At 38.5% G+C, this 26,573-nt stretch overlaps 1 long non-coding RNA gene across 1 annotated transcript; it reads right to left on the bottom strand.

Moving 5' to 3' along the window:
- Positions 1–1,196: 1,196 nt before the first annotated feature.
- Positions 1,197–14,798, bottom strand: LOC137146771 (uncharacterized). The gene is made up of 3 exons (XR_010918044.1): positions 14,468–14,798; positions 14,087–14,196; positions 1,197–1,328 (listed from the first exon to the last, which is right to left on the bottom strand). It is a non-coding gene; the product is annotated as an uncharacterized lncRNA (long non-coding RNA).
- Between the last annotated feature and the right edge of the window lie 11,775 nt (positions 14,799–26,573).

Here is a 26,573-nt window from a genome sequence, read left to right as displayed (position 1 = left end):
CCACAAGGATATGACAAGTGTCTTTTGCCTCATGTGGGGCTTACCTCCCTAATGGAAAGTCAGCCTACCTAGTTTCCTCAAACTCACAAGATCAGATTTCCCATCCATCCCAATCTCCTGTTGGATAGCATGCCTTGCATATTTTTGGGGTGGGAAGGCATGTGAAATGAAATTTGTGATTCCATTAATTTTATAGTGCAGGTTTATAGAAAATGCACTTGAGCAACTTTGTGTAAGCTGATTTTTTTTTTGTTGGAGGTTGGGGGGGGACATAGAAATACATACACACATTTATTCACATATGTATTGACAGACATGCAATTCAAAGGTTTGTGTGTTGGTGTGTGTCTTATATTCACATACATGTATATTATTCTTTCTTGCCTCCTTGTTTGTTTTCATTTACAACTCTACAGAAAGCTGTTTTCTCTTCAAATCTCAACAAAAATGTCTGGTAGACTGACTGATCTAGAGACAAACACCTTAATGACTGTCATTTCCTTATCTAGGACTCCCCAAACCCATAGTCCATCATTGTTTTGTTGTTAATAATGTGCATATAGCATCAGAACTAGGATGATATTCCTGCCTCTCATACCTCATATGTACAAAGAAGAGCCAATCTATCACTTCCCTCCTTAGACAGTTGCACTGACTCTCCATTTATCTGATGATTGGGTTAAAAGTTTCCCTCCTTTTTAATGTTACCCTCCTCTGCACCCCCACCATCTCCCTTGACTTGTCCAAGTCTGTGGCACATACTTTGTCTCTTTGCTCCTTTCTTCACTCTTTTCAGCTGAATTGTCACTGACTAAAGTTGACTCCCATCTGTCCTTTCATACAAGTGAATCAAAATTGATACAAAAGCCTTCTCTTTTGCAGCTCCTATCTGTTCTCTTCATTTATTCTCCATCTCTTTTCACTCTTGCCTTGTTCTGTTGCAAGAATATGTACGGAACAATTTCTAGAAGCATCAAAGCTATGCTAGCTGGGTGTATGTGAACATTCCCTTTTGTTTTCAAATCTGATGATTATAGTCTAGAGCAGTGGTTCCCAATGTTTTCAAGTGTGCAGACCCCTTTTCAACCTCCAAACATTTCACGGACCACCACATGCTACTAGTTGTTTTTTACACTCCATTTTTTATGGAAATCTAACGTAACAACAAAGAAATAATATGCACTCTAATAATTTGTTATGTACACACCTTATATGAAATTATTTTTTATTTGCAATTGTACATTTCCTTGGTTGAAGATGTTATTATTTTTCTTTTCCGTGGACTCCCTGTAGTAGCCTCTGCGGACCACAGGTTGGGAACCGCTGGTCTAGATATTAAAAAAAAAAAAAAAAAAAATGGAATTTTTTAGCAGTTACTCTCTTAAATTAAAAAATAAAAGTACTTGTCTACAAGCACCGGGTGGTAGTTGGCTAACGAAACATTTGCTCAATTTAAAAACAAACAAACAAACAAACAAACAAAGGAACAGGTTCCATATTTTAAATTCATTTTAAAGTATTATTTCTTAACTAGTGGGATTTTTCAGTGGTGATTTACAAATTTCCTGACTCACAATTTTGTTGTAATAAGATATTTTGTAATATCTGTAATTTTGTTGTAATAAGATATACAATTATTTATCATGCACAGGCACAATATTTCTACATTTTAAAATATATGTTTTGCATCCAACACCATATTGTGAAAATAGAATTGCCTTCTGGGAAAATATTTTTCTTCCTGTGTTTTCAGAAAGCTATTTATTTACATTTTTGAAAAGTAGGACCAAAAATAAAGGATTTCATAAATTGATTGCTGTTGACCCTTAGAACAAAATACACCTTTTCAAAAGGGGAGAGCTGGCAACACCACTATTATGGACCATCTAATGCCAGCAGAAGAAACTGACTCAGGAACAGAAAGGTACAGTTTCAAGTTACTTTATTTTAAATACTATAATTTGCATCATACAGTGCTTTTTAAAGATGCTGTTATATGCAACTCAAATATTTTATAGCAGGCCATTATTCAGTTTGTTACAAGCTGTGGACACACAATAACAAATGAATACAGTAATACATTGATGACAGTCTCTACACTGATCAACTACAAGTGATCTGATTAACAGCTGTTGATTCCCATTTTAATTAATCCTGATGGGCTATTGATGCACTGCAACTGTTTGTCCTAATAATGAGTTTTGAAATTAGACTGCGACAAGCCACTTAGACAGCTGCCAAGGAAAATAATCATTTAAGAACACAACCGATGAAGACAACAGAGTAGGAATGGCTGCGATTTGACAGAAAATTCACATGGCTGTGTCACATGTGTTTTATTTTTACATTTGGAGCACATTAAATGTACCAGCAGTAAGTGGTGACTGTGAGAAGCATAGCTAGCTTTACAATTAAGAATGCTACTTCTCATCAGTATACAAAAGCTAAACATGAAACATGAAGTGTGTTAATAGCAGAATATATGTAGCAACAGACCATTGAACAATTTAGGTCAGTTCCTTGCAATGTTTAATTAGACTAATATATCTGTTTGCAATTAATAGCAGATGTGACAAGCTAATGTGTCCATGTACTGACAAATTAACCTTTGCCCATCAGCTGCTCGGATCTGTGAGAAAAGTGCCATGTTTTGCCTCTGTTCAACTGAACCTATGTAAAAGTACAGGATAATTATAAACATAAATGTTAATAGAATATGCATTTCATGGGAAGCATAATCCACAGGAAACTCTTTCTGAGTCAGATTGACAAATGGAACTCTGCACACGGTGACAAAACCAGACTATATTTTGGGCTTTGGCAGTTTTTTCATTAAGTGGAGTTAGTTCATGGGCAAGGTGCTGGACTGACAGTCCTCTTCTCTTTATCAATGGCTCCCCACTTTGCCTCCAACTTCACTGGAAGAGAGCACCTCTGCAGTGAGAGGATAGGTCAGTTTCCATGCTCATTCAGTCTTTATTTGTTGACAGTAAACAGATGTGCTACTAATTTGTGACAAGTATGACAATTTGAGTGGTATGCTAACTATTCATCTAAAGCTGGACTAAGGTCATCTATTTATTTTAGGTGACTAGTGGGAAACAACTCCCATTCACTATCAGCTTGGACCAGATTTCATACAGTGACCTAGAGATAAAAAACTCTTCTCTCCTTGTCCAGTTGTCTCATACTCCATGAAGGAAAATAAATTGGTTTCTCCTGAAAAAGTGATCTGCCACAGTTCTGCATTATATTTAAGTTTTACAGCCATGATTTTCAAAAGTGACTGACTAGTGATTTGGGGTGTCTCATTTTTGGGTTCCCAATTTAAGCGGTCTGACTTGCAGGTGATGGGCACTTAGCACTTTCTGAAAATCAGGCCTCTCTAAGATAGGTCAGTTTGAGCACTCAGTGTGGCATCCAAAAATCACTAGTCACTTTTGAAAGTCTTGGCCTACTTTTTAAAATATATATAACATTGGAGTTTGCTAAGAGCTGGGGCCTTTTGAGGTGGGACTACTCATGTAGTAAGGGTCTATTCAACAAGACATAAGGGTGTCAAAGTCTGGCCTTCAATACATTGGCAGGAAAGTGAGGGCATGTCTACACAGAGACAAGGTTTGTCTACATGGCCTCCCATTTCAGAGTAGGGGGTGTGAATTTCAGCGCACACTAATGGGGAGTGCTGCAACTCTCCTGTGTGGATGCTATTGTTAACGTAGCCCTCTTTCCAACCCAACTTAGTTAATGTGAAACAGGTCCCTTTTAGTTTGCACCAGTACTGTCCACAAGGGGGAGTTACAGCACAGCATGCTAGAACAGGATACATTTCACACCCCTGTAGTAGGAATAGCGGAGCAGTGTAGACATGCCTCAGTGCATGGCAAGCTGGGAGGTAAATCTACAGTGCTCCATTGTGGCTTGTACTAGTGCTCACTAAAAGTTCCCTAGTGCACACTGACATACTGCTATTCGATGGAGTTGAATGTGGCAATTTATGTATTCTTCAGGGAAATCTAAAAACAAAAATATTGGGCCACATACTAGCTGCAAAACAGGACTGGGTTTTCTGATCTCTACAATGGGAGCCCCATCACTATGATCACAGCCAGAAAATGCCCTCAATACTCTTTTAATTCTCAAACTCGTTAGAGGTATTCTGGGCTTCTTCCCAAATAAATTTGTTGTCATTTGTTTTAAAATAATACTGTTTTAACTGAAAATGTCTCCATTTTTGGAGTGACACAATGTGATTCCTTATATTAGCACCATCCATTGCAGTTGTACTGGAAAAGAGCAAACTTGTTAATTTTTAGTCTGTCTTCTGTAGATAGACAGACGGGATGTATCTGATGACCAGCCAAGATTAGATGGAAAGAAATTACTTACTGAAACACAAACTCAACATATTTAACATGATTGGTGGGATCACTGAAACTGAAGAAAACAGATTACTAAATTAAGCTCTCCAGAATTTTTTTCAGAAATTGCCATTAAATCTATGATGCATTCTAGGAATTAAAAAAAATCTGAACACAAAATGTTGTTGTTATAATTATTGTAATACCTAAGGGTTTCACTACCAGTTATGATTGGGCCCTTTATTTTACTAGCCAATGTTCAAACATATAAGACGGTATAGTTCAGAAAGCCGTTGACAAGGTCCCTCACCAAAGGCTCTGAAGCAAACAAAGCAGTCATGAGATAAGAGGGCAGGTCCTCTCATGCGTCAGTAAATTATTACAAAACAGGAAGCAAAAGGTAGGAAGAAATGGTCAATTTTCAGAATGGAGAGAGCAAATAGCTATGCCCCCTAAGGATCTGTACTGGCACCAGTGCTGTGCAACATATTCAACATATTCACAAATGATCTAGAAAAAGGGGTAATCAGTGAGGTGGCAAAGTTTGCATATGATACAAAATTACTGAAGCTAATTAAGTCCAAAGCAGATTGCGAAGAGTTACCAAGAGATCTCACAAAACTGGGTGACTGGGCAACAAAATGACAGATGAAACTGAATGTTAATAAATGCAAAGTAATGCACACTGGAAAACATAATCCCAACTATACATACAAAATGGGGTCTAAATGAGCTGTTACCACTCAAGAAAGAGATCTTGGAGTCATTGTGGATAGTTCTCTGAAAACATCCACTCAGCGTGCAGTGGCAGTCAAAAAAGCTAACAGAATGTTAGGAACCATTAGGAAAGAGATAGATAATAAGACAGTAACTATCATAATGCCACTGTATGAATCCATGGTACGCCCACATCTTGAATACTGTGTGCACTTCTGGTCACCACATCTCAAAAAAGATATATTAAAATTGGGAAAAAAAATACAGAGAAGGGTAACAAAAATGATTAACAATATGGAACAGCTTCCATACCAGGAGAGATTAAAAAGACTGGAACTGTTCAGCTTGGAAAAGATATGACAAAGCGTGGCTCTGATAAAGGTCTATAAATAATGAACGGTGTGGAGAAAGTGAAAAAGGAAGTGTTATTTACCCCTTCACATAACATAAGAACCAGGGGTCACTCAATGAAATTAATAGGCAGCAGGCTTAAAACAAAACAAAAAAAAAAGGAAACACTTCTTATAACTGTGCTTCCATTTCTTTCTGATATAGTCTATGCTGCACTGTATTATATACTGCATCCCCATTCATCTAATGAAACATCTAAAGTTTTTTAGGAGTTGCTTTCTTGACATATCAATCCCTAAATTGTCCTCTGTTGCTATGGTATTTAATGTTTAGGACCTTACTGTAGAAGAGCAGTCTGGCCTTTGAATCCTAAAACTGAAGAGAACTAGGACTATTTCCTACTGTACATCTAAGAGCAGTGCAGTCATTGCACTGTTATCACTGATCCCCTCTACTCAGCTACCAGGCTCTTACTCAATCCTGCGGGTTGTACCCCCATCCACTCATTTGCTCTGTCTCTCTCTCACTGACCCATGGCACCCACTCACCAAGGGTTTAGCTACATGGGGACACTCAGGAAAGTTAATCCAAATTTAAAGTGGATTCATTATACTGCGTGGACACTCTTATTCAGAATTAAAGTGGCCTTGATTTAGTTTATCTTAATTAATTTCTTGAATTTAGCTAAACTGAATTAAGGCCACTTTAATTCTGAATGAGAGGAGGCATCCACAGCGGGGTTTAATGCAGTTTAACTAATCCATTTTTTATTTACACTTTAATTTGGATTAATTTCCCTGAATAGATAAACCCATAGTTGCCCTCTCAGTGATATGCAAAAACATTTGAGTCACGGATTTCAGTGTGGATTTATGCCACTGTAACTGATAACTGAATTTAACTCGTTACTGAAACATTCTGAAAGAAAGGAAACATTGAATATATTAACTGGTGAAGTGATGTCATTTCTATAGTCATGTACCATTTCAGAATAATGAGGTGTGATGCTTTGGTGAATAGTACTTGTGGGGATTTTGAGACTGTGTAGTTGAATTCTGGCAGATGGGTGGGCAATAGGTTTCCTATTAAGGTGGCTTTGCAACCTGATGTATAGTGGAGCATGACACGTTATTCTGTTGAACAACCAAGTCCAAGAATTTATATTATGACACAATGCAAGTATATCCAAGTATTTTCAGGTAGGAGAAACTTATTTTAAAATGTTATACATATGCAAGGGCTTTATCCAACACCTGATAGTTTGGGTGCCTATATTGCCCATTGTTTCCAGTATCTCCTCCCCTCCATTCCTTTCTGCTTATAACATAATATCCATAATCACTCAGTGTTAAATTACGTAGCAACACGGAGTTTAGAAACTCATAAAAACCGAGTAACACTGAAACAGGAAAGGGCCATGAATATTGTATACATCAGCTCACCCTGACACCTTCTATTGCTCTGTTCCCCAAAAGTAGCCATTAGAGATAGATGTATATTGACATTCTTTACCCAAATAGGTGCCCAGGGATACCAAATTATTATCTTTCAGTAGTAAAATTACCACATCCACCTATGTCCCCCACAAGGTCAGATGTCAGCTACCTGAACGTATAACCCAAAAAATGACTGCCTGGGGTTGCACCATCTTGTGATCAGCATTCAGCGCCACTGCCAAAGAAATCAGAAAAAATAGACAGCCACATGAGAAGAGGAGATAAAAAGCAAGCAGCAAGCAGAAAATAAAATGCCTTAAGTCTGTGCTGCAGCCTCTCTCTCTCTAATCGATCATCCTCCCAATGCTCTCTAAGGCAAGCAACTGGCACATGGTGTGTGCTGCAGATAGATCAGCAAAGGCACAAACACCCGGGTACATAGCTGACAAGTATGGAGAATGAAAATGGAGAGCAGTCCTGCAGCTCTCTCACCAAAAGAAAAGGAGTATTGCTCAGGTAGCACTAAGTAACCTGCCTCCACAACACTCTCAAACCTCAAGAAAGGGACCCTTGCACACTCCTCAGGACCGAATTATTATTTACTTCAGCATAAGAAGTCGGGATATTATTTAGGTGTAAAAAACTAGATAGGCACAAATGCTACTCTAGACATTCCCCTGCTACTTCACCCTCAGTTCTAGGGATCTGAGCATTTGAACAGCTCGTTCCACTGAGAAGAGGAGGGAAGGAAGGTGTGCTCTTGTGCTAGACTGGCTGCCAACATGAGAAAAACCACTGAGGAAAAACTTCCTCTCTAGTTCCTTTTGTGGCAGCTGGGCAGTAAGCAGCGGAAGCAAAGGGAATGTTGGTACTACAGTGAGTGGTGATGCTTTGCCCTATTAACTCAGGCTTTCTTGATAAAACAAATGATCTACCGGGCTTATTAGTAATAATGCCTAGCTCTTGTAGAGTTGCTTTCCCTCAGTAGGTCCCAAACTGGCTCACAATATTTAATGTATTTATCTTCATAACACCTCTGGGGGGTAAGGCAGTGCTATTATCCCCATTCTACAGCTAGGGAATACAGGCACAAACTGGCTATGTGATTTGCCCAGGGTCATACAGAAAGTCTGTGACAGAGCAAGGAACTGAACCTAAATCTCCCAAGTCCTAGGCGAGGCCCTAATCACTAGATCTCCTCTGCCTGGCTCCTGGGAGCTGCTAGGTCTCTCTGACATGCACCGTCTCATGGCTTCACTAGGAATTTGGAGTGAGGTTGAGGAGGTGCACTGCTAAGCAAAATGGATGCTCAGCACCTTGCAAAAAGTCAGTTAAATCAAATTATTTTTGGAATGTATTTTTTGCCCCTTCTCAGGCAGCCTGTACCTCAGATCACCGGGTGGGTAAATTCTGACTAGAATCTCCACCTTTTTAAAGGCAACAGTAAACATTTAAAAAATTAGAAAACAAAGATATTCTTGTTTAAATATTTTTATTGCGATTTTTAGAACATGTGTAAAGCTCTTAGGAAGCACCCACATACCATCAAATTTCACCTTGACATTATTAGTTTGAGTATTTCTATTAGGCTAGTCAAATGATTTTAAAAAATCAATCATGATCAATCGCAGTTTTAATCACACTGTAAAACAATAATAGAATTTGGCTGTTTTCTATATTTTCAAATATATTGATTTCAATTACAACACAGAATGCAAAGTGCATAGTGCTCACTTTGTATTGTTTTTTATTCCAAATATTTGCACTGTAAAAAAACCAAAAGAAATAGTATTTTTCAATTCACCTCATACAAGTACTGTAGTGCAGTTTCTTTATCATGAAAGTGCTGAACAAGAAGTAGGACTGAGTGGACTTGTAGGCGCTAAAATTTTACATAGTTTTGTTTTTGAGTGCAGTTATATAACAAAAAATTCTACATTTGTAAGTTGCACTTTCACGATAAAGAGATTACACTACAGTACCGGTATGAGGTAAAATGAAAAATACTACTTCTTTTGTTTATCTTTTTTAAAGTTCAAATATTTATAATAAAAATAATAATATAGAGTGAGCATGGTACACTTTATACAACTGTGTTGTAATTGAAATAAATAGATTTGAAAATGTAGAAAACATCCAAAAATATTTATAATACATTTAAATTGATATTCTATTATTGTTTAACAGTGTGATTAAAAAAACTAATTGAGGTAATTTGTTTTGAGTTAATTGCTTGAGTTAACTGCGATTAATTGACAGCCCTAAGTTCTATGTATCAGCCATATTTCTTCTGTCCTTGTAGAATTGTTCACAATTAAAAACTAAATGGGTCAGGAAAAGTGTGCAGCAAATTGTGGAATAAAACAATAGATGAAAAATAAGGGCCTAGCACATTTTCCCTTTCATTTTCAAATAGTCCTAACTCACATGAGTCATTATTAACTCCAATGTAACTCCATTGACTTCAAGCCATCGCTTTTATTGTGGGTAAGGACTTCTTAGGAGAATGAGGAGACTCTAAAAACTGGACAAATTGTAACTGCTTATCAGAAAATAAATTATCAACCTGAGAGAAAAATGTAACTGGTAAACGTAATTCGAAGTTTTGGCCCAAGCCTGCTGCCCTTACTCACATGAACTTTCCGACTGAAGTCAAATGGCCGCTCTGTGTAAGTAGGAGCTGTAGAAGTGAGCTCTTGTATTTCTTCATAAAAAATGATCTGTACTTCAGTAGCACATGGCTGTGATGTGACAATGTTGAGTTCTCTCGGGAGTTTTCCACTAAATGGTCATGAAACAATAGTTCTCTTGCATGATAAAGTAAATGAGCAAAATACATGAGCCCACCGCAGCTCAATCATACAGTGGTCTCTTTCAGAAGCTTTGTATTTCATTAACATACTGTAGTTGGGCATTTGAAAATGGGAATGGATTTAGCTGTCTCCTGCCCCTTTTATGCCTGGCTTATACTTGGGAGCATAGCAGAAAGGTAGCTGCTTGTGCTCCTGGGAAAAAGAAGTTTAATGGATTGGAAAAGTGTACACTTTACTTTAAAAAAATTCCTTTATGTGCTTTCTGAGTAGTGTACAAGCAAAAAGAACCCACGTACGACTGTAAATGCTATGTAACTTTTTCATGACTATGACCCTTAGCTAGGCTGAAATTCCAAACATGGTTTAAAAATACTACAGTATTATGTCTTAACAGCCTCCAGTGTGATGAAGCATTGATTTCCATGCTTAAAGGAAATAATTATCACTGGAAGAGAGGTGTACACAAACATGAATTGTAGATTTTATATAAGCGGTGATTTCTAATTAATATTAGAACTCTGAGCAGAGTGCTAACAATCCAGAAGAATGACTTTACCTATGTATATGTAACTATTCAGAAGAGTCAAGTTACCCATGAAAGTTTTTGCAGGATGTAGCTCCAACCCATATGTTTGTTTTTCTGGAGTTGTAAATGTAACTTGGACTGATTCTAGGGACAAGCAGGTCCTGGGATGCTATGTACTTTATTAAAATAGAATGGCTTAGGCTTCTCATGAACTCCGGATCGGCTGGTTTTTATTGCAGCCTACCTTGATATAGAGGCAGCACTTGCATGGCTGGAGTGGAGCACCTCAACCCATTGCCTAATGCACACATTAAACTGAGAACATGCTTCTCTGAATAGGGTCCTCGCAGGCTCCCTATTTAGATAACAAGTGAACGGATGTACTCTAAAGCTTTTTTAAAAGCTGTATTAAAGAAAGTAAAAAATGAACAAAAACCTGTTGCTATTCATTTGATAGAAAGGAAGTGTAATTTAAAGGGTGGAATAAACTGTTAGACTATAATTCTTGCTATTTTACTTTAAAATAAGAGGTTTTAAAATGTTTCTTTTTACATGCCTCAACTTTCACTTCTTGCGTTTCAGGAGTTATTTCATTTTCTCTGTAGAACTACAATCAAAGGATACCCAACAAAGGATATGAGAAGCCTGATAATGGCTTGAAATAAAGTCTAGAAAATTAAAGCTGAAATACATTATTCCCTTTCTAAAGCTCTCAGAAAATAAGCAGATGAAAGGTCTAGGCTTTTTATGGTTCTTTTTCTTCCACTTATACAAATAACATATAATAACACGCATTCTAAAACTGGTTATTTTGCTGTTAGTATCTCAAAACAGTATAAATTGATGTGGTTTAGATCAGCTATTAAACTTCTCTTCTTTCACGTCAATTTGCAGCAAAGCAGCATGGCTCTGGCAGAACTACATTACTGAGATGTGGTATTACTTCACAATGCATCATCATATGGAATTAGATTCTCCATCAAAAACAAAATTTTAGTAGGATGAAATTATGATTCAGTGCGTGGGTCTCCTGTTCTAGCATCAACATTGATGCAAAATTGATGAAACTTCCAAGTGAAATTGCATTGTTTGATCTTCACAGTCCTGGAATAACATAGCCTAAAGCTACAGTTTCTGTAAACTTACTTTGCACAAATGACTTACCCAGTACTGATGTATTGACATAGTGTGCCCATGAATGACATTAGGGCTACTTAGAAAAGAGACAAAATAACAGCAAACGAATGCTGCAATTGGTTCTGAAATTACCTTTTTCCAGTGAACCTCTCTGAAAAATTACCTTTTTCTGCTGAATCTCACTCAAAAATTACCTTTCCAACGAAGCCCTCTCAAAGTGCCTTGATGTTAAGCAATATAGTTTTAAGTTGAAAATGTCACAAGGCCATGAAAAGAAATTGATAGAAAATTTCAGGGTTCCTTGTTGATATTTGAAGCAGCCTGTGGATTTTTGTTCTTTAACACAGATCTTCTCTGCTGTGCTATCACTTTGATATCTGCATTGCCAAAAACAGCATGTTTCTAGGCTTAATGGTTTCAGAGAGAAGATTGTGAAGGTGATTTAGTTATTGCAGCTGAGGTGCTGTTACCAGTAGGAAATTGGTAAACAGATGCCTTCTGAATCTTTTCCATTCACCATGGAAGTTTTTTAAAAGAAGAACAGTAAACAAATTCTGTAAGTTTCCTCTCCGTTTTTAAAAAAAAGATAAATATAGTAGCATCCTGAGTATCTGAACTGCTTGGGCAACACCTACTGTGTTCAAATGTGTGTGTGTTTGTGTGTATTGGGGGAAGGGGCAATCATATAGGGCCTGATCCAAAGTCCATTTTAGTCTGTGAAAAGACTTCCATTTGGTTTCAATGGGCTTTGGATCAAACCCTTAACTGGGCTCAGTAAACAGGGAGACAAGCTTGCAGTGTGTTAGAATGGGAAGTCTGTAGAGTGAGAATTCAGACTCTACTGGGCTATATAGCTCTAATCCTACAAGCTGAAACATGCAGGTGGACCCTAATGCCTGCATAGTGCCCTACTGAGGACTGCCCCTCTTTTGTCTCAACATGGTCTAGGGACAGGGCACTGGACTGGGAGCCAGCGATTAGGTGACTAACCTAAGATCATACAGGGGTGATAGAATGATGAACTCATTAATTTATCAGGCGCTTCGATGGATTCAATACAAAAGCCTACAAGTAAGTTACTACTTACATTGAAAGCCGTTTGGAGCAAAGACTGTCCCTCTGGTCTGTGTCTGTACAACACCTAGCAAAAGGGGGTCCTTGTCCATGACCTCAAAATGATGGTAATAATGAGACTTTGGTTTGAAACGATGTAGCTACAACATAAAATATGTTGGGGATATAAAATGAAATGCCTGCAAAGGGAGTGTGGAGGAGTGAATGATATACTTTCAGGAGAAGTAGGGAGGGGGTTAAATGAAATGCCTGGGGAAGATGTAAATGAAGTGCTTTCAGGAGGAGTAGGGGATGTGAAAATAAAATATCAGGGGGGGCGGAATTTTGTAGGGATGGATCTAAAGTGCTAAGATGCTAAGGAGAAAAAGTGCTTGTGGTGGGGGTAGGGGGGGGAAGAATTCATAGTTATTGATTCATGAGTAATTCAAAAACAAAGGAAAAGACTGTATTTGTTGAATTGTTTACTCAAATACTTTGACCAGCTCTATTATATGGTAGTATCTCTCCACTCTTTATAAATATGTGAATGTAAATATATATTCCAGGACCATCTTACCAGTGCTTTATAAAGGATTATAAGAAGGAATATCATTTTCCTTGTCTATGTTATGCCTCAGCATATGCAGATCAAAACACATTTACTTCCTCCCTGTACTCTACTCTAGTAAAGCAAGCTCACGTCTAACTTAGTGTCCTCCATTACCCCTAGCTCTTATCCCTTAGCATTGCTTTCAAAGTACATGCTTGCCCTTGTGTTTTTAGCTTGCATTTATCCATGTTGAATCTCATTTTGTTGTTCATCTTCTTTCCCATATTTCTAACCTTTGCAATCCTTTTGTGTTATTTCTGTTGCAAGGTCGGCATTGTAATCTAGACAAACTAGTTGTCTAATCTTGGCTCCCCTCCTGAGCTGGTGTGTGTGGGGCAAGTTATTTAAGTGACTTTCTTGAATCTCAGTTTCCACATCTATAAAGAGGGAGAATACCACCAATTTCACAGGACTGTGTGAGCATTTCATATTTATAAAGCATTTTTAAAGTAAAGTGCAAACCATACACTTATTCTGTCCTGTCTCTTTGCTATATGGTTTTTTTCTGTCTTCACTGTGGGCCATGTCCTGAGGTCCTTGCTCAGACAGACTTCTGTCTAGTGAATAAGAATCTACCTGAGTAAAAACTGATTTAGGCCTGAGGATTTGGCCCTACACATGCAACATTTCCTAGTTTAGTATCACTGTGCCTCAGCTTACCCATTGTAAAATAGGAATACTGATCTTTTGTGACGCACTTTGAGATCTATGAATGAGAAGTGCTAGAGAAGAGCTAGGTATTTAATTAATGCACTATTTACCTGTTCTTCTGGATCATTATTTTGGTTATTTTATAAACCTAATAATGCTGTGTATAAATAGTTTGAAATCTTCTTTATAGCATGCCATCATAGGCTGAATTTCAATTGCCATCATATTTCCCCACCACCTATTTTTATTAAGTTTTGCTTAGACATATTCACAATCCCCCCAAACCATTTTCAGTTACCAAATGAATTCTATGGTGCCAACTAATTTCGCACCTCTCTCTCTATTCAATCAATACGCATAATAGGGTTAATGAATGTAACCTCTCCCACCCCCTTTTCTCCTTTGGTTACTCAGTACCACGCAACACTCACCTGTGTGCACAGGTGCCTGATATTGACAGAAAAGGAGATCCTGAGTATCTTAGTGGTGATGTTGGATAGGTGGGAATCCTCTCTTCACCCCTCTGCTGCAGTCCTTTCACCTGCAAAGGAAATTAAAATTGGCAGTGGCTCCACCTGGCTAGACCCTGTACGCACTCAATGGGGTGCCTTGGAGCCTCCAGGAACAAACCTAAGAACCTGTGCAATGGGTCTAACTCTCAAAAGTACCAATGATAAACAATATACATTTAGATTAAAGTTAACACACCTTTACTTAAGGTAAGCAAACATGTCACCACTAATTTAAATCAACAGGGAGCAGTTCAATAAATCAATTAACAAATACAGTTTACAGTGGTAAATGAAACTTACCTAACTTGCACTTACACTGCCACCATGTACCCCCACCCTGGGGGGGTACACTCCTCTCCATTTCAGAGTTCTAAGTGCTTGCGTGGGTGCGCTTGAAGATCTTGAAGCTGGAGACAGCATTCTGTTGGTCCAGTGAATCAATCCAGCCAAGGCAACAAGCTGAATACGCCCTGTGAAGACTGGAGTTGTTTTAACCAAATGTCAGCAACCCTGGTTCAATGAGAAGACCACTCTGCCTCTCCTCAGACTCAGACAACCCCTTGAAGTCTCTTTGCTCTGCCCCTTCCCTTGCAAGTACTTTCCCAAACAAGGGTGGTGGTTAATCACACTGCTTTCCTGCAGGCCAACCTCAGTCAGCTGTGAGCACAGCAACCTGGCACCAGAGCAATCACCTCTGAAGCTCCCTGCTGGATCAAAGCCCCGGCAGGCACTCAGCAGCAGCTTCTGGCTTCCTAGCAGCACTTTAGCAGCAGCTCCTTGCATAGACAGAGCTCCACACAAGCAATAGCAGCTCCTCTCCCATAATAGAGCCAACACCATGGAGGGTCTCCCTGGAAAAGGAACTCTCTCTCTCTCTCTCTCTCTCTCTCTCTTCCCCCAAGGCATCATGGGAGTTGTGGCCTTCAAGGCTAAATTGCAGCACACAGGAATTTCCCAACTGAAACACTCCCAGTTAAGTTCACAGGCACCTTTACTAGAGATAAAACATGAGTTTTAGGTTTAAGTAAAGTCTGATGGAGGTGGTGTAAATTGCACTTCCCTGTCTCTGCCTGACCCATTGCTCCACAGGATGATTTGCCCCTGAAAGAGAGAAGATGGTATTTCCATTGCTGCCCTCCTCCCACAGGGATTCTGCCAGAAGGAGGCAGCTTTAAAGTACTGCCTGGGCTCTGCAAGCTTATGAGGAGATAAAAATCAGAACATCCCTATCCCTCCTCCTCCCGGGCCAGCATGCACAGCTCAGGGGCTGCCTGCTGAGAAGCTGACACCTTTGAGCCATTGTCCTTTCTCTAATGTGGCAGGCTTTTCAGCACAACAGGCCTTGTACCAAAGTCAGAGCAAAGACTAACAAGACCAGATTTCTGGTTTCAGTTTGGAAGGGGCCAACATTTTGCTGTTCATGAGATGATGCCAACATTCATAATGGGAATTTCCTGCGGTCAGCGAGCCTGATGAGATCTCCACCATTGTCATGAGAATGCCTTCAGAAATTTTGGCATCGATTTAGCCCTGATTTGGCCTTAAATCTGAAATTTAGCCAAAATCTAATCATGTTCTAAATATCACTTCCTCAGCCTCTTTTTAGACAAGAGAATTAGGTCTCAGATGGGCTCTTACCCAAAATATTTCAGACTATTATACTCAACTGAAACTGTGCTTACGTTGTACTTAGATGGGCTAGAAGATAAATGGATGTTCAGATTTTTAAAAAATCTGTGCACACATACAGAAAGGTGTGTGGGCATGAATCACATGCTGACTGTGTGCCAGTCAGGCCCACTCAAAAATGTGCATTATTTATTTGGGGTTTTTGTTTTGCAAATCTAACCCACCTTATCTTTTGTTTGGGAGATATTAATTTATTTGCTGATCTGTATCCAAGTGGAATTTCACAGTAGCTGTAATTCTAGTCCTGAAGATATTCACATATACGTTAGACATTTAACAAAATGTTTATCTGGATTTTAATTAAGTATCCAAAGAAATTCTGATGTCTGATGAATCTGAACAAAGTGGAATTATCAGCAAAAGAATTAGTGAATGCAAAATTAAAGGTTCAGTCTTAGATTGCCTAGTTGAGGCCCCCTTGTAAGTGTAGCTCAGTGTCTTTTGGTATTTTTGTCAAAGGCAAAGATACAGTGGAGACAACATGCAGGAGAGGAATTATAAAATCCCTTTGGATTGTGTTACATAGTAGAAACGGAACAATGTATTTAAGAGAAGATACTTGAACATTGAGCTGCTTTGGGTCGATGAACAGCACCAGATCAGCTTTGAGGTTTATATTAATTAATATATTGAGCAGATTTAGCCACATAAAAGCCTATGTGATGAACAAAACACTCCTTCAGGAAACATGCATCTTCTATGTGATTAAGTTCCAAGATGCTGTATGCTATGTGCTTATTGTCAGTAATGATATAGTAAATGGATGCACCTGAGCTCATATAGGTGTAACTATGATTACCTAGATGCTAAAAAACTGAATTTCTACTTCCCAGAGAGATCCTTTATGGAACACTTTTGTTTCTAGCTCGTGTATTGACTCACTTCAGTAGTGTGCCTGACATTACTCCTGGAAATGTAATTAGAGCTGACTAGACACCAACAATTCTGCTTAGCCGAGACTTTCAAAGTTTTCAAATTTGTCTTTGTTCTGCATCAGAATGAGAACCAAACCTTTTAAAAGTTTTCATGAAATGGAAGTTTGTCAAAACATCTGTTTTCAGACCAAAACAGTCAGGTTTTTGATCCAGGCCTTCCGCCAAAACCTCTGCATTTGAAAATGTTGTTGAAATATGTCTCCACAAAATGATCTGGTTTTAAAAAAATGAACCAGCATTTTATACAAACATTTTGGTAAAAGTGTTCCAACCAGATCTAAATGTAGCCTCTTCACTGTGATGGTGCTGGAGACAAAACTGAGGGATCCTACCATGGGACCCTCTCATGAATCCAAATCATGGGCATCAAAGGCTCAATAGCTAAATAGATGGTATTTTGTTGATGAAGACCTGGAGAAGCAACATGTATGTAGACTTCAAATGCCATGTGATAAGGACAAAGGGATAAGGAGGGGTCAGTAGCGAAACATAGATTTGCAGAAGAGGACATGAGCACTAGCTATGATCCCTGCTCAAATCCCATGAACGTTCTCTGAGCCCTGTGGGCTGCACCCAGCCTTACCTAGTCCTAACATGGGCATCTTTGTCTGATGGGTCCTATAGGAACAGACTCTTGCAGATTGACTATCCCTCCCTATTAGTTTCAGTTCCAATGTGCACTGTGGCAGGAAGCAAGTGAGTAGACTTGGTGTAGTTAGAACAGATGTTGCAATGGGATGGGGCTCACCTCTTCTGCATGCCTCCTCACCACAGAGCTTTCAGAAGACTCTCCATCCACACTGGGGGTCATGCTGGAATAGGAAGAATGGATACCTGGGTGGGAGTCAAGGATGTCCTTAACACCTTCATAGATTGGAGGTGGGAGGTGGTTGGGTGACAGCAGCAGAAGAGCTCTTAGCAGCATGGTTCCTGAGTGAGCCCTATAGCTAAAGGGGAAAGAAGGTCAGGCTGCTGCACAGAGGAACAGCATCTATGCCAGGTTATGCTTCCTTCCCTCACAGAGCTGCAGCCGCTGAGGCCATACCCTTGCCTCCTCCATGACCTTCATTTCCCTCCTCTTGATGAGACCACTTGCTGGGAACTGTACAATGCAATTTCAAGAGTTTCCTCTGTCCATTCGCTCTGAGTTTCACCCCAGGAGGTGGCACAGTATGGCTCCATATCACGATAGGGACAATTTATAAAGAAAAATAATCCAACTCTCTCTCTCTCTATATATATATATATATATACACACACACACTCTCTCTCTCTCTCTCTACACACACACACACACACACACACACACTCTCTCTCTCTCTATATACACACACACACACACACACACACACAAACACACATATATAATTTTCCACACATCGCAGGTTGATTTTATATTTCCCTCTGATGAAAATATTTCCTTTAAATCCTACTTTAAATAATTTTGTTCAAAATATTCAGTGAATGGGCTGAGTCACTAAATTTATCATTTACTTCAGCAAATGATACTCATAGGGCCCAATCCTGCAAGGTGCTTGACCCCCCCCGCTGCTATGGAGGACCATAGGAATTGATGCTCAGCAGCTCCCACAGAATTGGACACTTGCAATTTTCACATGTTTTGTGCAGGTTTTCTGAAGCTAATTTGTGTAGACACCTACAGAACATAATCTATTTCCGAATGATCTGTTTGTTCATCTGGAGACAGACAGGTTCTTTTAGCAATAATTAAGAAGGTGTGTGTATGTATTCTAGCACATAGAGATTACATTTTAACACTCAACTTCATTTCATGCTGAAACAAGTCTTGTTGTGCTAAGTCTATGATAACCTGTGGCATCTCACTCATTATTACCTAATTAACCTGCTAATGGCCATATCATAGGACTTGTCTGTAATTACTTCAGATATTGCATTAAAATCAAATCAATGAAAGGAATGTGATCACTTAAATCCATTCTGATAAGCAGGTATTTTTCTGAGCACTAAACTTTGAGAAAAGGAGACTGTTGTTTGTATCAGTTTGCTGTTTTATAATCACAAGGCTGATCCTTGATTCCTTTTGCACCCAGAACTCGTTGACTTCACCAAGAATTCTGGAAACAAAAAGAACAAACAAACATGCAGGATAGAGCCCTACATGTGTATTATTTCCACTAGGAAAATGCCAGTAAAATAATGAGAATAGCGATGTCTAGTGTTATAGCACAATGGTTTGTTTTTTTTAAAGAAATACCTAGATTAAGTAGGTAAACCTTTTGTCAGAACATTCCAGTTACAATTTTATGGTATTGTACTTGGCTGCTCACCTAGATTCACAACAATACAAATTTTCTATAATATTCCCTGTAAAGTAGTTGAACTGAAAAAAATCTTTCTAAAGAAAATATATACTTTTAAATTTAAATCCGCTTATGGCTTTTCTTTTACATCACATATAAATATAAATACCCTACATTTCAACCCTATTAAAGGCCCAATCCTGCAAAAATGCTGAACGCCCTCAGCTTCCAGTAATTTCAAAGGAAGCTGTCAGCACCCCAACAGAACAGGCCTTCCGTTTGCATTTTTGATATCCAGGCTGTACGCAAAATTTCCAGCTGTTCTACACACACGCAAAAACCTAGTGAATAGATGTCTTTCTAAGTAGTGTGGGCCTTATTCTCCACTGTGTGTAGTCGTTTGTTCCTGTGCCAACGAGGTGCAAAATGCTATCAAAACCAAATTCTCTATCCATAGTGGTGGTCAGTGACAAGGTGCAGAATCAAACTCTGAGCCGTACTCGGTTGGTGTTATTTCACAGTCTGCCACTAGATGTCCTGTGGACAAAAGCAGAAGAAATGGATGAATACATTTGCATTAAGACAGTGTTTTCAAGTGTAATGTAAACCTGAGTTTATGAAACCACTGATCTAAAATGTTATCTTATACTTCATATTAATATAAACAAGGGTACATGCAGAGCAGCAGAATATGTTAGATAAGATATACACTGCAATTTATTCTGCAGAGAATAAATCATAAAGCTCCTGTACAAAATAATTCTAAAAATGTCTTTCAAACAATGGATTGTTGCATAGCATTTATTCATGCACATGATAGCCTTATGACAAGGATGGCTCTGTCCTGTGATTGATTTATTCCCCCCCCCTCCACCTTTTCTTTTTTTTTTTTTTTTTTTTTTTGAAATGAGAAATTCATAATGAAAATATGAAAATATTCCCAGTATAAGAGGTCTGAATTTGGTCCATTTTTAGCAGTGACTCATACTATATTTTCTGATACTGTATTTTAAGTTCTATGACTGCAAAAACAAATTGAAGTTGACTTTTATTTTCTGTCATTTTATATAAAATTGTCCCGAGTTTGGGAATATGGCTATCCTGCCGTTTAAAAAGCAGGAAGCTGGCACTGCCTTCTTTGGCTTTTGCCTCAGACAAAGTTGCGCCTTGGATTCCTGAACACATTCTTCAATTGTGATGTCCCTAAACATGAAAAACCACCTACATTTTAAAATGGCTTCTTACACTCAAGCGTCTCAAAGCGCTATTCACAAAGTTGGGGGGAAAACCATTCAACATTTGAAACAATTCAGATAAATCAGTTTTAAATTTGGACCTGAAGTATAAAATGCTAAGTGCATTCTGAATGGTGCGACGCAACAATCCCCACAGGGATGGGCAGCATGATTAAACGTGTGGCTTCCCAGAACACCACAACTGGACACTGACACGACAAGGAGGCTTATATCACAAACACCCATGCTAAGAAAAAAATGTAATACATTTCCTGGGAGCCAGTTGCCAGAGATCTCTTATGCGCTCAGCACCGTTAATGAGAAGGGATGATGTTTTTTAAAAAGCAAGAAATTATTAAAAGGGCAAGATGAGAACTTTTATATGTTAAGTATAACAATCTGCTTGCATTATTATATGATCAGATATAAAGTAGAGAGAACACGGCACCCACTCAACTAACTATCTGATGAAAGAATAAACCTTTTTTTAAAAAAAAAAAAAAAAAACCATGCACACGCAAAAACAAACAAATAAATTAGTTTATATAAGGCCAGGGATTAAGGATATCTCCAATGTCATTTGCCTTTTTTGGTTTGCTGAGTTACAGCACCCTTGAATATCTCTACAGCAGCCACAGGCAGTGACATCTAGTAGTGAGGGCAGAAGTGATCAACTGCAAGCTTTTCTTGCTGCTTCTAAACTTAACTGATAAGTATCTCAAGAAATTGTTCTCTTCTATAATAACCCTCAGGCAGCCATGAACACTTGTAGGCAGTCTCCTGTTGTGTTTCTTCAATTGGCAAAGTGGGAGAAAATAGCAGCAGCTTAAGAGTTAAAGGATTTTTTTTAAAAGGAGAATTTTGTTGGGTGCATTGTTCCTTTGCATCTAGGTTGCTTCACCAATGCCTTAAAGGAGAGAAAAATATGGCTTAATGTCATGGATTTTTAAATTTTGTAACAATGCCAGAAAAAGCAGACATCTGAAAGATATTACATTGAAAAAAAGAGTGGGTCAAATATTTAAGTTAATATATTACAGTAGGTAGCAGTCTGAAGTTTCACGTTCATTCCACTGCTTGAAAGCTCAGCTTGCTTATTTAGTAAATGTATTCATTTAAAATTATTAAACAAAATATTATGCCGAGTCTGTTAATGGCATGTTATTCAATTAATCAGGAACTGGATTTTGTTTACAGTTGTGCTGCTAGTTTTCTAAACATAGCAAACATCTACCAGTTCATTTAAGATACAAAATATCTGGACAAATATTTCAGGAAATCAGGTCAAAAGTTAAATTTGGCTACCAACGTTGCTTTCTGGTGTACCTCAGGAGAGACGCATGCTCGGATTCTAAGATGTCGCTGGACAGAGACTGACAACGTAGACAAGTGACTTTGTACAGCAAATTGGAAAGTAACTGCTCATGAAGCATAACAGTTCTGGCAAATTCCATGAAAGTTTCATTTTGAATTACAGTGCTTATATGGACATATTGGTATCTGATGTTTTTGTAGTTAAATATCAGAATAAATATGGCTTTTCAGTTTGAAACCCCATCATGTCCCATTTCATTAATTTTTTGTTCAGGGTGTACATAAGCAATCGAGCAAGTCAAACATGAACTACATTTTACATGAAAAGTGATATAAAATCTAGAGTAATATCTTACTGTACAATGAAATGTAAATAACCACTGCCACAAAAGTGCACGGAGTACACTTGCTCAATATTAATATTCACATATTCTGATAGATAGGCAAATTTAAACACATATTGCCTTTTATTTTAATGCTGAAACATTGGATATGAATCAGGAGAAAAAATAGTTCCTGAAAACTTCTTGAAAATAAAATAGATTCCAAATTTGAATGCAGTCACTAGCTTGTAATTTAAATGGTATATTCAACTCAGTTCATTAAATAAAATTTAAATCAGTTTATTAGAGAGAGATATTTAATCTTACATCTATGATTAGAATCTGCTTCTAAAGGAGACATTCAGTAGTAATATTAAGATAGAATTAAGTCTTATGTGTTATTACTATACTGAAAACTTTTCAACAGGCAAGATTTGATATTCTGTGATTCAGTCTTTTTTTTAAAAAAAGGAACAGTGATATTTCATATTCTTTTTACTCTTCTGTTTAGGAAGAAACTAAAACACAACCTTTGTTAGAATGATCTGTGACTCCCCCATAATCTTTTGATACTCCCTTGATTTCTAATTGTGTTTTTCACATTTTTAGCAAAAGAAATATGAAAAAATTCAGAAATGTAACCTATATTATTATACTTTAATGTGATGTTCTATTTTTCTGTTTGTAGTTCTTGAAGTTTTTGTCTTACTTCATTAAACATTTAATAAATCACTGCCATTTTTGTGACAGATTTTAACCATAACACAAACAGCAGGAGGTGTAAACTCAGTTCAGTTCGTATAGGCATATAATATCCATGTCGACATCATCATCCCCTCAAGGCATATTGGCAAAACGACCAATGGAAGCTAAGCTTTTTCTGACAAAGCTTCGAAAATAAAGTTTTCTTCTTTTATCTTACTACAAATCAATTGGAGCCCTTACAGCAAAATCCTATAAAGTAACTTCAAACACCACTTCTTAGTCTAAAAATTTGTATTATGGCTAAAACTCTTTGAAGTTTTATGACTGAAGTTTGGAGAAAAATGATTTAAGTGCTATCTGCTAGACATCAGAGTGTCAAAATTTCTCTCAGTTTTCTTGACACATAAACTGCTACCTAATGTATGTTTTTTAGAATTTTTTTCTTGCTTTTAACCACCTAACCCAGTTAGCTTGATAAAAAAAAATACTTAACTGCAGTTTATCTCATTGAATTAATACCCTTTAAAGATTCAGCAATCTATTTCATTTTACATCTGTTTTATTCCTCCTGTGACAACCCAGGTGGTAAGATGGGGGGAGGAAACCCATACCAAAAAAAGCTGCTTTCTATGTGTTGTGCTGGTTTTAAAATGAACACAGAGAAAAACAAAACAAAACATAACCCACAGGTAAGTGCCAAAAATAAAATTTCACAGCACCTGCAGCACAGCATGTCCTTGCCTCTTGTTTGGGAGACAGATGTCGGCAAGGCAAATTCCGGGGAGTCTACAATAGTAGAAGGGTGAGAAACTCCTTCCTCGGATGTTTTCCAATAATGGGAGATTCTCAGGAAAAAAAAAAAAGTGTTGGCAATAATTCAGGTCACCAGGGTTTCATTACACACCTTTTGAAATAAGCCGATGAAATAGATGTAATTTATGTTCTTTTGAATACCCCAAATAGATATTGAAGAATGATCTAAGATTAACCATTTTTATTGATATTTAGGTTTCTGAATGCTACACAGTCTACAATGGTTAGCCAGCTTTCTTCTGAGCTTTACCATCACGGCGGGGCTCTTCTGAGCTGACCAGGTCTAGGCAGGAGTCAGAATCCAAAACAAAGATAATGGGCCCCCACCCCCGGAAGGCTTTTAATATTGTTATCCCTTCTGACCCGAGCAGTTAGAGAATATTCAGGGTCTTTTGGGTTGTTTCTATTAGGAAAAGAAATTAATAGTGGAGTGAGTATTTCTTTGATACAGTCCTGCTTATTTACAAATGTACATAAAGTCCTGTTTCCCTGAACATAGTAGGACTCAAACAGGAGGCAGTTCCTTTACTCAGTTTTAAGTCTTTTTCCAGACAGCACTCTACCCTAGACATTTTCCCTTTTGGCTCTCTCTCAAGGCCATATTACCAGTGCTTCTCTTGCTGGATGCTTCTGGAGATTGCTTCCCCACAGACACATATACCTCCACTACCATAGCCAGCTCTTGAAGTTGCATTTAGCCACCAGTGAAACCCCACTACCCAGATTGCTCAGCTTCTGACCACCCTTGCCTGTATTTTGAGTGGTGGTTCCTATGGTTCCTTCTCTTATTCCAAAAAGAATCTTAACTGCATCTTAGCTTCCCTTCATCCGGGATAAATGTATCATGCCAACCAACTTCAATGAGGTTTCACTCAACTTCCACCACAACAATGCTTTGGGCCAAATTCAGCGCTGTAATAAAACTCAATTTTTTTAAAAAAGTACAATCCACATTGGTTTAATTAGCAGATGAAAAATACTTATCCTGAGGCTGATTTTTGTCCTTTGTTATTATGCGTCAAATGTGTTCTGTGCTGTACAAACATGGAGGAAGACATGGGCCCTTCTCCAAACATCTTGTAAGCTAAAGGCCCGGTTCTTCAGCCTCTACACACACACAAATGATGTCATTGACTTGCAGGGGCCACTCACATCGAAAGACTGGGCCCAATAGTAAACACCTCCGTCAGATGCAGATGGTCCATAAGACACAGGAACAAACTTTAAATGGTACAGGTTTTCTAAGATTCTCTATGTGGTGGGTTCTGGCTGAAAGGCCTTACAGCACAAGTGTGTTCTAAGGAGTAATTTAAGAGGGGAGAGAGGATGCTTGAGACACATGAAGAGGAAATGTCCCAATGGTTTCATTGCCAGATATTGTTACGTGCTTCTAATCCTTGCTCTATTCCTGCCAAAGATCATGTTCACCTGACAGGGCACAGTGCAGTTACAGGCGCACTCTCTGCATGTGAAAAGTGCCAGTAGGTGGCACTCAAGAACATTTGGCATAGTTCAGTAGCTTGGATATTTGCATAAATGTCAAGTATATCCATAGCTATCATTAATGGGTACAAAAATTTGGGAAGGTATATTAAGCTTCATGCTTCAGGTTTAAACCAATCTCTAATTATTTGAGACCAAGGTAAGACCTAACGTGAGGGACACATTACTCCACATCTGCCTTCTTCTGGGTTCTGAGAAGTATTGATGCTGGCCACTGTTTGAGATAAGATAGTAGACTAGATGGACTTCAGATGAGATCCAATATGTCAAATCCTGTGCTCCTGGGTTTTGAAGGAACAATAAAGCTTGTTGGGTGAGCTTGTGGGGCCTTACACACAGAGAAATGCCATCAGGTTGAGTGTATGTCTGTCACACAAATTTTGAACACGGCATCCAAATCAGCTCCAAAATTTCACAGAATATTCTAAGCATCAGTGGGCAGAACTCTATTGATTTTGGTGAAATTTGGGAAAAAGAGCTCAGGCAGGGTCATGGCACATCTTGCAACTAGTAAGCAGATTCAAGCACCTGTGCAATTGTCTATAGAGATCAATGATCCAGTTGACCACAGCCCTTAACACATCCTTGAACAATACCCACCATCTCAACTCTGTCCATCATTTCAGTAGTTTAAAATATTGACACCTTGAATGACATATCTATCAGACAGAAAAAAACCAAACAAAAATGAATGGTCTGAGGAAATGAGGTACACAGAGCTCCTGGCATTGGGGAAGAATTGGGACACCTGATATAGGAGAAGGGGAACACGGGCATGCACACAGAATCCCTGGCACGGGAGGGGGAGGAGGCAATCTGGCACACAGATCTCGGCGGAGGAGACTGTGGGAATGGTGTGACAGATACAGCAATTTCCTGCAATATCCTTGAAAAAAAAAAAAGAACGGTTGAATTAAGTTTACGTATCTTTGGAGTCCACTGTATTAAATGCAAAGTTTATGTGGTATTCTGAATCCCAGAAAGTGTTATGAACTTCAGAGGACTATGCTGCACAGTGGGCCAGACAAATACGGGCTTTTGAACAACGAGTATCCAATGTTTGCCTGGAGAATCTCTCGAGGGAGATGAATGCAGAATTCCCATCTCCAGTTATGCAAAAACCCAGCATTTGGAAGCTACTCCCAGGGGAGGGAACTACTGTGTACTGATTACCTGTTCCCAGAATCAGAAGATATGTTAGTTTCTTCATCATACAGCTTGGGCCTATGCATGGGTGTGCTTGTTTGGGCTAAAATAGCTATGACCCCCCCCCCACCCTCTAAAAAACCCATCACAAACACACACACCCTTAGTGGGGTCTGAAGGATTCATACCAGTGCCCCTGCTGAAGCTGGGTGTGGGGTTCTCTCTGGTGAGCTTATTAGCAAGCGAATAAGTTCTTTTATTATTTTTTAAATATGTTCTCTGTAATGTTCTCACCTTCAGAAGCAATGTGCTTGCTTAGAAAGAGCTGTGTGGTAACTTAACTGCTGGCAATTACGCTGGTCATAAATCTTCAAAGAATTAGCCAAGTGCAGATGCTGGTCTGTTTAAGCAGTCTGGCTTGCTGGGGAATTCACAGTGTAGGCAGGGAACTGTGCAACCTG

The sequence above is a fragment of the Emydura macquarii genome, unplaced genomic scaffold (genome assembly GCF_026122565.2).
Source record: "Emydura macquarii macquarii isolate MOO-44397 ecotype Brisbane River unplaced genomic scaffold, CSIRO-AGI_Emac_v2 contig_480, whole genome shotgun sequence".
Classification (NCBI taxonomy): domain Eukaryota; kingdom Metazoa; phylum Chordata; order Testudines; family Chelidae; genus Emydura; species Emydura macquarii.
The sequence above is the reverse complement of the archived record's forward strand: the minus strand, read 5'-3'. Positions and strand labels throughout refer to the sequence as shown.